Here is a 14,726-nt window from a genome sequence, read left to right as displayed (position 1 = left end):
AGATAATCAAAAGTTCTATATTGAAAAAAGAAATGAGGCCAGGCTCAGTGGCTCACACCTGTAATCCCAGCACTTTGGGAGGCCGAGGCGGGTGGCTCAGGAGGTCAAGAGATTGAGACCAGCCTGGCCAACATGGTGAAACCCCGACTCTACTAAAAATACAAAAATTAGCTGGGCATGGTGGTGAGCACCTGTACTCCCAGCTAATCAGGAGGCTGAGGCTGGAGAAATGTTGAACCCAGAAGGTGGAGGTTGCAGTGAGCCAAGATCGCACCACTCTACTCCACACCAGCCTGGTAACAGAGCGAGACTCCATCTCAAAAAAAAAAAAAGAAGCATTATGGTTAAAACAACAAATACTTTCCAAATGACTGGAGAATATATAAAGAAATAAGAGCACAGTCAGTTTAACCAAAAACATTGAACTTAGGAATTGGCAGGGTTTCATAAAACCCAAAAGCATAAAACAATATGGCAGAAATTAAACCAAATTCATTAGTTGGGTTTAAAAACAAAATCCAATCATGGTATATGTTGCTTTAAATGGACTCCTCCAAAATAAAATGCTGCAGAGAGACTTAAAACAAAGGATGGACAAAAATGTACTATGTGGATGCAAAGGCAGAGAAAGCAGGGATCATGATATGAATTTCAGTCAAGGAAAAGATTAAAGGAAACACATTGAATGGGGTAAAGGAGTTTTATTACACCAATAACTGTGTAGCCCATGGTGACGTGATAGTACATATACATATTTCTGTACTGTGTAACACAGCATGAAAATGCTGGAATAAGAGCAGTTGAAAGTCAAAGAAAAATGTCAGAATTGTGATTGAAATGGAAGATGTTAATACACCCATCCTAAATCCATTTTCTTCACAAAGATGGGTAGGGGAGAAGGCAGAGTATAGTCTAGAAGACTGGAAGATGAAATAATAAAGTAAATGACGTAAAGACTTAGAATAAATATGCAAGATGAATGAACATTTAACTATTGCTCATGTTCACTGATAAACAATTTTTTAACAACTACTATATGCTCAGCCTAGAACTAGATTACGGGGCTTGCTTAATATGCCTTCTGTTCAGATAACTATGGAAATCTTTTTTCAAAATTGATCATACACTAGATCACAAAGAAAGCCCCAATTAATTTCAAAAAAAAAAAAAAAAAAAAAAAAAAAAAATAAAAAACAGAAATTGAACAAGCTACATTTCTTCACCACAATGCAAAAAACCTGGAAACTAATAACAAAAATTTAAGGAGCAACAACAAAGAAATCTCAACACTTGGAAATTTTTAAAGTGATTTAAATACTAAAGTCAAAGAGGTTACCAAAATCTTTTTTTTTTTTTTGAGACGGAGTTTCGCTCTGCCACCCAGGCTGGAGTGCAGTGGCGCGATCTCAGCTCACTGCAAGCTCCGCCTCCCGGGTTCCCGCCATTTTCCTGCCTCAGCCTCCCGAGTAGCTGGGACTACAGGCGCCCGCCAGGTAGCCAGGCTAGTTTTTTTTTTTGTATTTTTAGTAGAAACAGGGTTTCACCATGTTAGCCAGGATGGTCTCGATCTCCTGACCTCGTGATCCGCCCGTCTCGGCCTCCCAAAGTGCTGGGATTACAGGCTTGAGCCACCGCGCCCGGCTAGGTTACCAAAATCTTGAGTAATTATAGATAAAATTGCCTTCACACTTGTGCTTTCAATTCTCTCGCCAGAGCGACTCCATCTTGAATACGGGATGGGTAAAATAAGGCTGAGACCTACTGGGTGACATGCCCAGGAGGTAAAGGCATTCTTAGTCACAGGATGAGACAGGAGGTCAGCAGAAGATACAGGTCACAAAGACCTTGCTGATAAAACAGCATGTGGTAAGGAAGCAGGCCAGATCCCACCAAAACTAAGATGGGGATGAAAGTGACCTCTGGTTGTCCTCATGGCTCATTATATGCTAATTATAATACATTAGCATGCTAAAAGACACTCTCACCAGCCCCATTAAAGTTTGCAGATGCCATGGCAACATCTGGAAACTATCCTATTTGAACTAAAAAGGGGAGGAACCCTCACTTCCAGGAATTGCCTACTGCTTTCCAGGAAAACTCGTGAATAATCCACCCCTTGTTTAGCATATAACCAGGAAGTAACAATAAGTATAAGCAGCTGAGTAGCCCAGGCAGCTACTAATAAACTTTGCTTTCATTTTACTCTATGGATTTGCCTCCAATTCTTTCTTGCATGAGAGCCAAGAGCCCTCTCTTGAGACCTGGATTGGGATCCCTTTCCGGTAATGCTTTTTCTTCAGATTAACTAAGGATTCATACAATATTTTAAATATTTAAATAATTCATAAACATGCAACTTGAAAAGTTAAGGGCCCATGCCATGCACAGTGGCTCACGCCTGTAATCCCAGCACTGTGGGAGGTCAAAGGAGGTAGATTACTCGAGTCCAGGATTTTGAGACCAGCCTGGGCAGTATGATAAAACCCTGTCTCTATGAAAAATACAAAAATTAGCCAGGCATGTTGGTGCTTACCTGTAGTCCCAGCTACTTGGGAGGCTGAGGTAAGAGGATCGCTTAAGCCTGGGTGGTGGACGTTGCAATGAGCCAAAATTGTACCACTGCACTCCAGCCTGGGTGACTGAGAAAGACTGTCTCCAAAAGAAAAAAGAAAAAAAAAATGTTAAGGCCCCAATAATCCCACACTCCAGGGATAATCGCTGACTCTTTTAGATTCTGAAACAAAGATGTAAGTTAAAAAGTAGAAAGAATGTATCCTTTTCAATGTCCCTTCCTTTTTAGAACCTCCTCTCTTTTGAGAACCAAATCTTTGGAGAGGGAGATGCAGAGTTATATAAACACTGTTTAGGTAATTTCTAATACATGGAAATAGTTAAGTATCTACTGATATTCTCTACTATCTTCTGGGATGGCTATGCTATGGGGCTTGAGCAGGGTGATGTTACCCAGTATCAGCAGCCACTAATAAACAAGAATTGCCATCATGATTATGATGATTATTTTATAGCTCAGACCCCACAGTAAAAAATTGCACTTTTCAAATCATTTACACATGACACTCACCTCTACCTGCCCTGCTCAACAGAGGAGAGAAACAAATTGCTGAGTTGCCAGCTCTGGGCAATGCTTCCAGAACCAACACAGCTTGGTTTACTTTAAAGGGCAAATAACTTCATTAGAAATGACATTTTCTTGGCTAGCTGGTCCCCAAGCTTGCAAAAGTGCCCCACGAGCACTTGTGCTCTCTGCAGCTGACTGAAGCAGCCACTCAAGTCTCTTGGGACCCCGGGATGGGAGGTCAAGTCTGTCAAAAATGAGATAAGTCCATGTGTCCTGACGGTTTTCTTTGATGAGTGGCTGTTTTAAAGTGCAGCCTCCCCAGCACTCTCTCTTCCTTTTCCTGGTTTAGCTTTTCTCTACGGCTTGAGTACTACACATTCACCTTGTTTGTCTGGTTTATTGCCTCTCCCTCCACATTAGATTGTGAGTTCGCAGAGAACATGGGGATTTTTCTGTTTAGTTCACTGCTGTAGCTCCAGTGCCTATGACAGTGCTTGGCACATAGTAGGTACTCAATAAATAGTTTTGAATAAATAACCCCCAAATTCATTTCTACAGTAAAAGGTGTTTTTCTGGGGAAGGGCAGAGCAAAATGGCCCCAAGTTCTGGAAGAGACTGAACCTCTGGGACCATCTATGGTGCAATGTGGGCAGAGGAAGGATGTTTTCAAGAGAGTGGGTGGAAGGGGAGAAAGGAAAACTTGACAGGAAGAAAGGAGCAGAGGTCAGGTGTCTTCAGCATTTGCCTGGCACCCTTTGTCTATAAAACTGGGTTATTCTGCGGCTGAAAAAGGAAGAGAAGAGAAAGGAAGATGGGGCCAGGTCTACCTTTCTGTCCACCTTTCCCTTTTGCCCATGTATCCAACCTCTTAGGAATTGCTGTCAGCTCAACCTTCAAAATAAATAAGAATCCTACTACCTCTCTCCACCACCCCTGCTCTGAGCCTGCTACCAGCCACCATCTCTAGCCTGAACTATTTCAATCGCCTCCTGGCTTATTTCCACCTCTACCTGGACAATGGGCTCTCCAAACAGCATCAGACTGAGTTCTCAGCAATAACAGATCAGGTCATCCTCTGCTCAAACCCTTAAGGCTCAAATCCCACCTTCCCCGAGGACGACCCTGACCACACCGGTGACCTGTTTAATTCTGTGACCTGCTCCAGACACAAGCACTCTGGGCCCCCATATCCTTTTTCTTGTTTTGCCTGTCACCGACCTCTTCCAACACCCCAAATAATTGACTTAGGGATGGCCATGGTTTACCCTCCCTCTCTCACCTCTTGCCCGCAGGACTTTAGCTTCCCCAGGTGAGGGAGACTTTCGCTTTGTTAAGGACACATCCCAAGCATTAGAACTTCGCCTGGCACCAGCAGGCGTTCAATTATTTATTTAATGGGTGTCTTGGAGCAGAAACAGAAGTGCAGAGGGCTGTTTTCCCGGGATCTGAGCTGATGATAAATGATAAATAAGTCTTGGGATTTTAGAAGGCAGGAATCACGAAAACCAACACCAATGAATCCAAGTCTCCCCTGCTACTGTCTGAAGTGGAACAAGAACAGAAATAAGGTTTGCTTTCTTTCCGCTTCGCCGTTCTGTTTCTGCCCGTAACAACGGTCTCTCTGACACCTTTGAGGTGTCCCTTTGTCTCCTTGAGGTTCCCTCTGTGACACCGACTACTTTGTAACTCTAACACTGTCTGCAATTAATTCCCAAAGGTGAGGTCCTCGTGGGAAGTGGGAAAACCCGGCGAATCACCAGGGACGCGCCTGATTCCGAAAAGGCTGGATCCTGGCGGGGAACCGACCCCGCGGCTCTCGCCTCCCCGCCTGCCTGCGAGGCCTTCTGTGGGGTTACAGAGGGCTCCCAGCACCGAGCCAAACCGCGTTCCAGGCGGGGTGGGCGGGCCCCCGGCCAGCTAGGCCGAAGCAAAACAATCCGCCCAGGCGTCCAGAGCGTGTCCAACCCTGGAGAACCTGCCCCGGGACCAAGAGCCGCAGCCAGCTCAGGCTTCTGGAGTGGGGCCCTTCCAGCCACAGCGACAGATCCCGGGATCTGTAGTTGGGCGGAGGGGCTCGTTATGGGAAAGGGGTGCGTGCGCGTTTGTGCTAAAACAAGAAAGGCAAGAATCTCCGACAACAAAACTCTGGTCCTCGCCTGGCCGGGGAGCGCAGAAGACGAGGGCGGCGGCGTCAAGGCGGGTCAGGGGCCGGTCCAGCCAAGTTTGCTCCTGCTTAGATAAACTTTTTGATGGCAGTTTTTCCTGGTTGCAGCCTGGGTTCCTTGTAACCGGGTAAGCGTAGCGGGTGGTTGTCAGGAGGGGCGGGGGCTTGCGGTACGAGGGAGTGGAGGGATGGGCCGGACCTGGGGTCGCGCAGGCGCCTTGGTCGCTGCCTCCGATCCTATCATCCCCGCCCCATCCCCTCTGCGAGCTCTGGAAGGTGGCTGGGGGAGGGGGATGGCTCCCTACTGCCGAGGGACGGCCCGAGGCAAACACAAAGCCCTTCCCTCCCCTCCTCCTCTTTCCTCTCCTCTTCCCTCTCCTCCCCTCCTTTCTCCCCCTTCCTCCTCTTCCTCCTCCTCCTCTTGCTCCTCCCGGGCGGTGAAACCCAGCCCCGCGCTCATCTTTCGGGCCACCGGTCGCCCCCGCCTCCGGGACCTGCGGGGAGGGCCCGCGCGAGGTAAGGGGCGGTGGCAGCGGAGACCCCACCCCCTGTGCCCGCACCCAGAGCCCGGAGAGGCTCCGGGCACGGGCGGGGCTCTCTGGGGTTCCAGACGCGGGTGCTGCCGCGCACACTCTCTCCCCAATCCGGAGGGGACTTGGGGAAGACAGCCAGAGCGCGTCCTCGGGGATCGTGGGGGCGGAAGCGGGGAGGGGGATCAGGGAGTGGGGACAAGGGGCAGGGTGACATTCCGGAGCGTGAGGTGGCCGCTGGTCCCGGCAGGGTCACCGGGTGTCCTCAGCTGACCTGTGCGGGGCTGGGGTGAGGGGCAGCTGGAGGGCACTATGGCTCGAGGGAGGTGCGGGTGTGCGTGCGTGTGCAAGGGACGGAGTTTGGTAGGGACCTTTGTGGAGTTCTACCTGCAGGGCTGCCTGTGGGGTATCAAGTGCTCCCTGCGCCTGAGCGCGCGGGCCAGACCCGGTGTCTCACAGCTTTGATCTCCAGCGCGGACCCCACTGGTGCGTCCAGCCAGTGTGCAGGGCAGATGCTCCGACCGGAGATTTCCTCCCCCGGGTGGAAAAGCAGGAGGGTTGTTGTGTTGTGTCCGGGCAGGGGGCACTTGGGCTGTTGCGGTGATTGATGGCTGCACAGCGGACGGAGGAGGAGCCCCGGATTCCTGCCGGGAAGGGACGGGGCCACTTTCCCACTTTGAGGCCTCCCCGCCCCCTTCTGGGCTTGGCCTCCACCCTTGGCCTGGGCTCCCACCGGTTCCGCGTCCACCCACCGGCGGTGGCGCGCCCCTCGACGGAGCGGGGACAGCAGGATTTGCAGAAGTTCAGCTTTAAAGCCTGTGATATGTTGCCAAGAAATACAGGGCAAGATCGGTCCCCCGGGCCCTGAGAGGCGCCTCTCTTCTCACAGCTCTCAAATCCCTGGGGTTTTCCTAATTCCGCAGCGTAGCCGCCCTTCCTTGCGCGGTTTTGGGCACATTGGGGTTTCTTAGGAACACGGTGTCATCAGTAAGGAAACATCAGAATACTCTTCGACCAAAAGGACTGTAAATACCGAAGCAAAAAGAAACACTTGCTAGGAGTGCAAAGGGTTTACTGGGAAAAAAGAAACACACAGGGCAGCACTCCATCATTAAGATAAATAGTATTTTAATACGATCTTTTTAACAAAACCAAATTGAATGTAAAAAATTCATGATAAGCAAAAATCAACATTTTAAATAAAGGTGGGTGTTATTAGAACCCTGCTTCACAGGCCGAGTGCAGTGGCTCACGCCTGTAATCCCAGCACTTAGGGAGGCTGAGGTGGGCAAATCACTTGAGGTCAGTAGTTCAAGACCAGCCTGGCCAACATGGTGACACTCCATCTCTACTAAATATACAAAAATTAGCTGGGTATGGTGACACGTGCCTGTGGTCCCAGCTACTCGGGAGGCTGAGGTAGGAGAATCATTTGAACCCAGGAGGCAGAGGTTGCAGTGAGCCGACATTGTGCCACTCCACTCAGCCTGGGTGACAGAGTGAAACTCTCTCTCTAAAAAAACAAAACAAAACAAAACAAAAACCACTGCTTTATTGTTCAATGGGAACAATCATATCCAGTTTCCCTTCCCCACCCTCCCCATTTGTCTGTTCCCTTGCCTGGTGGTTTGAGAGTTGACAGTGGCATGCAACAGATTGAGCAACTCTGGCTTCAGATGTAGTCATGTTCACTGACTGCAGAGCTTTTATTAACTTTTTACCTAATTCAAATATGGGAGGATGTTGTCATAAGTGGATATAGAGGTACTAATTTTCCTTTTTGCCTCAGGTTCTAATATTGCCTCTGGAATACCCAAAGTGTGCACTCCCATGCTTTGGCACCTCTGGAGAGAGCATCACAAGCTAGGGATTGGTAGGGTCCTGGGACAGCGAAGGGCCCTTGCTTTTGGAACTTGGGAAGAAGGCTGTTGACAGGAGCTTTTGGGTTTGGAGGCTTTCAATAGCTGGAGGCTGGAGACATGGGGAAAACCAATCTGCTATCAAGACCTCTCTTGTCTGGAAACATTCTCCTTCAGACAGTTCATCAGAGCAGAGGAGGAAACTGAAACAGTCCATGACCTCTAGTGTAGGGCAGGTGGGAGGGAGCTTGACTCCCAGGATGGCTATGGCACGTGCTTATTTAAAGTTAACTTCACAGCAGCACTCTTATCCCCACCCAAGGTGTCCTGCCACATACCTTATCCAAAGTCAAGGGCCACTACCCACTTCAGGACTTCCACTTTCCAGAAAGAACCTCCTCGCTTAGCTAAATCCTCTTCCTCTGCTTGGAGGACACAGATGAATCAGGTATCACAGATGAAACACAGGGTATGCTACCCTGGGAGGTCCATGCTCATGTGACCCATTAATAGGAGGCCCATTCTTCACATACTCTCCGTGTTACAGTGTTTTGACCTTGTGCCCAACTCCCCTTGTACATCCAACCTTCCTAATGATCCTTCAAGAATCCTAATAGTTTCAGCAAGATTTTCCTGACCCCGTCCTGCTTTCCCTGGTAAGACACCCCCTCACCACCACCAGAATTCTTTGTGTGTGTGTGTGTGTGTGTGTATCACTTAAAGCAATGCAGTGGACCTCACTTGCCCACTGTCTGTAAGCCTCCCAGGGTTCAAAACCAGGCCATAGCCCTTAAGACCTACCAGTAAAGGAGGGGGTGTTGAATGAATGAATTAATGAGCAAAAGTATCCCTTTGTCAAGGCATTTTGAGGAGTTGCACAGCAAGAAGTACACCCTCAGGACTGAAATGCCTCTGAAGAAAGCAGATAACATTTTCGTAGCACATTATAAAATGGCTTTACAGATAGTATCTCAGCCGTTCCCACCACAGTAGTATTCATTGCATTTTGTAGGTGAGGAAATGGAGGCCTAAAAGTAGTCTGTCATTCTGCCACAGCACAGTGGACTTGCTAAAAGCGAACCTGCCCAGAGGCACACTCCATGCAGTGTGTATACAGAGCAGGATTCACCGAGTTGTGTTTTAGGATGCAGTTTTGCTAAACAATCACTAATGAGTTACAGTGATAAAATATGTTAGGGAAATGCTAATGTTAATCTGATTTTTATGGCAGGACTTTAAGGAGTCTTTATTATTATACCATATATTGGGACTCTCTAGAATGACACCATAGTATGGGATGCTTGCCAACTTTATTTGGCCACAGAACACTCTTTCTCATGAAGCATCTTCTGGATCCATTGTTCCAAGGAATTCACCTTGGGAATTGTTCAGTTCTCCCAGAATCTTCTAATGTCTGGGTCAGCTTCCAAGGAATGTTGACTCCAAGTAATATGTGGTATTTTGGATAGCAGAAATGTGTATTCTGGACACTAGAAAAGCATAATAATCCACCCTTGTAAATTTAGAGTGGATTGTTGATCTGTGTATCCAATTAACTCAACTAGCTTCCATGCATCCGATTAATATGAGTAGGTTCTTCGGGTTTGATCAGACATGATCTGAGGGAACCCCAGCCCCTGGAGAGCACTGCTTTTTTGCTGCCCAGAAGCCTTCAGATCTCAACCAGCCTTCCCAACTCTGAGAATGTCCTCAAACACAGCTCTGTAGATGGGGTGCTAACTTCAGGGTTCTTGTCCTGAGATCACTATTTCATCTTGGCTAGTTACATCCATTGAGTGAGAAAGTACTCCTGCTCAGTGAATTTTCAGTTCTCTCACTTCCTGTCTCCCTGGGTGCTGGCCAAGTGAATTCTCTAGGGTGTCTAAGTGCGTGTGGACATTTACTTATGAAAAGGTAGCAACCGTCACTCTCTGGGTGTCTCAGACCCGGAACAGAGGCCTGCTAGTAGCAATCCCTCCTCATAAGAGCTGCAGCCGCCGTTCGCAAACACCCATCGTTTGAAATGAGGTATTTTTAAATTAGAGTTTGCCTTCAATCTACTGTTAGAGCACCTTCCACAGACCAATAACCTCAGCTATTGAGGCGTTATTGCAATTAAGGAGATGAAGTGGGGAAGTTGGAGTTAGAATTTCAGGGAGTCAAAGGAGTATTGTGGGCTAATGGAGGAGCCTTTGGAAAGTGATCAAAGAGGCATGGTTGTGCAAATTTAACATTCATCTGCAGACATTTCTAGGTCTCCAATGCTGAGCAAATATATCTCAAGATTTGTTTCGTAGATTTTTCCAAAGCACAAAAAGTAAAAAGTCTCATTTGGAGATATGTATTAAATAGGGTGGTGTCACAGAAGTCAAGGGAAGGAGTGTTTTGAGAAAAATGGACCTATCAGATGGGGCGGGATGGGGAGTGACAAGGGGAGTTGAAGAAGAGACTAGAAGGCTGATGAGTCATTAGGCAAGCCATGGAGTTCAAGTGTGTGTGTGAGCATGCACATGTCATCGTGCTGTGTGAACAAGGGAGAAGGTAGGGAGGAAATACTGAGTGTGATTTATTTATTTATTTATTTTGAGACAGAGTTTCGCTCTTATTGCCCAGGCTGGAATGCAGTGGTGTGATCTCGGCTCACTGTAACCTCCGCCTCCCGGGTTCAAGCGAGTCTCCTGCCTTAGCCTCCTGAGTAGCTGGGATTACGGGTGCTTGCCACCACACCTGGCTAATTTTTTGTATTTTTAGTAGAGACGGGGTTTCATCATGTTGGCCAGGCTGGTCTCAAACTCCTGACCTCAGGTGATCCACCCACCTCGGCCTCCCAAAATGCAGCGATTACAGACATGAGCCACTGTGCACAGGCCTAAGTGTGATTTTTAACCTGTTGAGTTTTAAAGTCCTGGTCAGGTGCAGTGGCTTATGTCTGTAATCCTAGCATTATGGGAGACTGATATGGCAGGTCACTTGAGGTTAGGAGTTCAGGGCCAGCCTGACCAACATGGTGAAACCCCGCCTCTACTAAAAATACCAAAAAAATTAGCTGGACCTGGTGGCAGGCCCCTGTAGTCCTCGCTACTTCAGAGGCTAAAGCAGGAGAATCCCCTGAACCCAGGAGGCAGAGGTTGCAGTGAGCCAAGATCACTCCATTGCACTCCAGCCTGGGCAACAGAGACTCTGTCTCAAAAAATAAAAAATAAAAATAAAAAAGATATATATGTATATCAGCACAGAGAAGTGTGGAATGTCAGCTGAAAGTGTGACTAGAACCACACAAGTTAACACAGCCACTAGCAAAATCACTCAATAGCATAATCACATAATGAATGAGTGAATGAATGAATGATTAAATGACACTGTTTTCTGTAGCAGAAATGGTTTTAAACTCACTAATGGTTAGGTGAAAGTTTAAGCACACCCATTTTGTAAAAGAGTCTAAGAAAATAAAATTGGATTTTTTTTTTAAGGCTGTAGGCATTCCAGCCTGTGTGAGATATCTTATTCTGGTCAAAAATCTTTGGTTGTAAGAACCTCCATTACTAACTTTGAATTACCCCAAAAATTGATGGTCCATGCTTGAGAGCCCCTGATTCAGTTTGATGTAGGAAGGGCTATAAAGGTATGCTGGTTTGTTTTAAAAATCATCCTAAGAGTGATTTAAAAGACATTGCTGGGTTTTATAGTACCCAAATGAGAAATGAATCTGGGAGGTGTTCTAACTCCTACTATGAGTGTATATCTCATTTTTATTTGATGATGCCATCTGGCCAAGTGATAGTACATGGAGTATTAATACATAACTCCCCACTTGCTGAAAATTCTCAAAATCTGAGTCATTTTGAAAAGCAAATTTGGAAACATTTGTATTTTTAATGAGTGAAGTCTTTTTTTTAAGTAATTTAATCCAATAAGTTGGATAAAGAGATTTTTTGTTTTTTATGTATCTGATTTTATTTGGTAGATCAGGAATTCAAAATTTAAAAAATAGCTAGTTTAAATAGTTAGCTAGATGAACTTTAGTTGTTAAGAAATTGTTACAGATTTTTCCCAAATACTGAACTCCCCCATTGCATTTTAACTATGGCTTGATTATAAGAATACTTTTAAAACATGAATGGAGGTAGATGTCTGTCCTGTGTGGTAACTGAGGGCAGCTGCACTAGTCAGATTGCATGGAAACCTTTGAGTCTCGGAAAGTCAGCCAGGATCCCACACCAGGAGTTGAGTGCTGAGACCAGCCACCTTGTCTGTGCAGGACCTAGCAGTCCCGGTGTGTCTGACTTCAGCACACCCGTGTCCGGATAAGGGACGTGGAACCTAAACGCTCATTGTCTTGCTGTCCAGACTTTACTTGTTTAAGTGCTGAATGTTTATTGCTTCAGTGATATACATTTTGTTATACAAAATCTTTAACCTTTTGCTCCATCAAATGTTTGTGATTTTTCTTAAAATTTCCTTAATGGCGCCTCTGCATAGAAAACCTTTCCACTTCCTCAGTCAATTACCTAGCCTTTTATATTTTCCTCCAATGTTTCTGCTTTCAGTTTTTTAGATTACTATTTAAATTCATTTGGGATCATTTGGTAAGCAGTTTATAAAGTAGGAACAGAAGTTTATTCTTTTCTCCCCATAGTTTTCCCCCAGGTCTAGCATCATATGGTGAATAAACCTGCCTTTCCCCAGCTCCATAATACATACAAAGTATACTAGGAAGGGCAAGTCCCACTTCACTCTCTGCCCTTTCTTTTCTGTTTTTCTTTTTTTCTTTTCTTTTTTTTTTTTTTTTTTGACAGAGTCTTGCTCTGTTGCCCAGGCAGAAGTGCAGTGGCATGATCTCAGCTCATTGCAACCTCTGCCTACCAGATTGTATTTTTAGTAGAGACGGGGTTTCACCATGTTGGCCAGGCTAGTCTCGAACTCCTGACCTAAAGTGATCCGCCTGCCTCAGCCTCCCAAAGTGCTGGGATTACAGGCGCGAGCCACCGTGCCTGGCCACTTTCTATCCTTTTATCTTCTCCCCCACCCCCAAATTTTTTTGGCAAATTCACTCATTAATTCTTCCAGTGAAATGGTATTCCAGGGTATTTGTTTGGAATTATATTAAGCCTAATTTGCGAAGACCAGAAAGAAAGTTTACAATCCTCTTTTTCCGGGAAACCATGACACTGAATTAGAGCCAGTGGGCATTGATTGTATGTGTTCAGGCCACATGTGCACACTGATCCCTGGGGTGGCTGGTGAGGAAGGCACAAACCCAGATTGGACAAGACCAGCTTCTGGTTTCAGCTCTGCTGGGAGGTGTGGGATCCTGGCTGGTCCAAAGATTCATTTGCACTCATGTGTGCAGGCGCTCCTTTAAGATTCCAGGCCTAAGGGACCTCGCAGCCTAGCAGGGGATACTTAGACTGGGAAGGGCAGGACAGTGTGGTCAGTGCTTGACTCGAGAGACAGACATATTTGTGTTGAGTTTGAATTGGAAAACCCCTAATTCAAGTGCTTTGTTGCTGTCCTTTGCAATGGTTTTTCTCCTTGACAATTTAGGGATCCCACAAAGTCAGAGGCTCTTGTCTTTTTAGAAAAGGTATTTATCGGCCGGGCGCGGTGGCTCAAGCCTGTAATCCCAGCACTTTGGGAGGCCGAGACGGGCGGATCATGAGGTCAGGAGATCAAGACCATCCTGGCGAACACGGTGAAACCCCGTCTCTACTAAAAAATACAAAAAACTAGCCGGGTGAGGTGGCGGGCGCCTATAGTCCCAGCTACTCGGGAGGCTGAGGCAGGAGAATGGCGTAAACCCGGGAGGTGGAGCTTGCAGTGAGCTGAGATCCGGCCACTGCACTCCAGCCTGGGCAACAGAGCGAGACTCCGTCTCAAAAACAAAAAAAAGAAAAGGTATTTATCCCTCTTCCTTTTATGAAGTAAGCACAGGGACCTTGGGGGTGGGATGGAGTGGGTTTAGGAGATTCCTCTGGCTCTCTGCTAGACTAATGTTGCTGAAGGAAGGAGACTTCATCCTCATGGATGGCAAGACCCTTTGGAAGGTTTCATGGCTTTTGAGCAAAGGAGCCTACAGAGGGAGGGAGGGAAGGAGGGACAGCCAGTGGGGCGGACTAGGCACAGATGGGGAGAATGGTCCTCCTAGGTTGACGAAGGTGCTTTATTAGGGTGGCTTCTTCAAAGCTTCTTATCCCCTCCGTCGGGTGAGGTCTGACATATGAAGTGACAGTCAGACAGCTCCCTGTCCCTCCCCCATGGTGGAAGCCCGCTCCTGGCCATCTGTCATGGGGAACCCACCCATGCTCTCTGTATTCCGGGATTCCTGCCTTAACAGATGGTGTGTGTTCCCTATGACAAACACTTTCTCTGGGCACATCTCATACCCCAGTTTTCCCTAATATTTGTAGCTAATGTCTTTCCCTAAACCATTTACAGGATGACCTTAGACTACATATATGATCTAAATAATACAAATAACCTACTACACTTTAGTGTTGGTTCAGGCAATCTCCCTGTTTTAAACTGTGCTTCCATGGGACCTTGGGATCAGAGGTAGAGTAATTTCAAAGAACGGGGCTAGGAAAGGGCAGATTCAAGGTTGGTTCCCAGGCCGCTTTCTATTCAAGGACAATGTGGTTGCATACAGAAGGGGTACTTCATCCTTTCCTGGGCATCAGAAAAGGATTCACAATGGAAGGGATGTCTAAGCTATGGTGGATGGAATCACCAGTGTTAACTAATAACACATGGGTTCCAGGCAGGAGCGGTAAGTGCAAAGAGTGAGAAATAAGCTGGGTGTGGTGGGTCACACCTGTAATCCCAGCACTTTGGGAGGCTGAGGCAGACAAATCACTTGAGGTCATGAGTTCGAAACCACCCTGGCCAATATGGTGAAACCCTATCTCTACTAAAATGCAAAATTAGCTCGGCGTCATGGCAGACACCTGTAATCCCTGCTACTTGGGAGGCTGAGGCAGGATAATTGCTTGAACCCAGGAGGCAGAGGTTGCAATGAACTGAGATCACGCCACTGCCCTCCAGCCTGGGCAAAAGCATGAGACTCCATCTCAGAAAAAAAAAAAAAAAAAAAAAAA

General features: G+C 46.8%; 1 protein-coding gene across 2 annotated transcripts in view; it reads left to right on the top strand.

Annotated features, from left to right (window-relative positions):
* The first annotated feature begins 5,040 nt into the window (after nucleotides 1–5,040).
* Nucleotides 5,041–14,726, top strand: part of RIN2 (Ras and Rab interactor 2) — a 262,198-nt gene continuing 252,512 nt past the window's right edge. The window contains exon 1 of one of the 2 annotated variants that reach the window (XM_017883330.1): nucleotides 5,041–5,371. The gene's annotated coding sequence lies outside the window, so the exon portion shown is untranslated. Of the gene's footprint in view, nucleotides 5,372–5,506; nucleotides 5,760–14,726 lie in introns of those variants that run through there. The other variant, XM_017883322.1, reaches the window with a different exon arrangement.

Source organism: Rhinopithecus bieti, unplaced genomic scaffold, assembly GCF_001698545.2.
Source record: "Rhinopithecus bieti isolate Rb0 unplaced genomic scaffold, ASM169854v2 scaffold_641, whole genome shotgun sequence".
NCBI lineage: Eukaryota > Metazoa > Chordata > Mammalia > Primates > Cercopithecidae > Rhinopithecus > Rhinopithecus bieti.
This window is presented reverse-complemented; position numbering and strand designations above follow the sequence as displayed.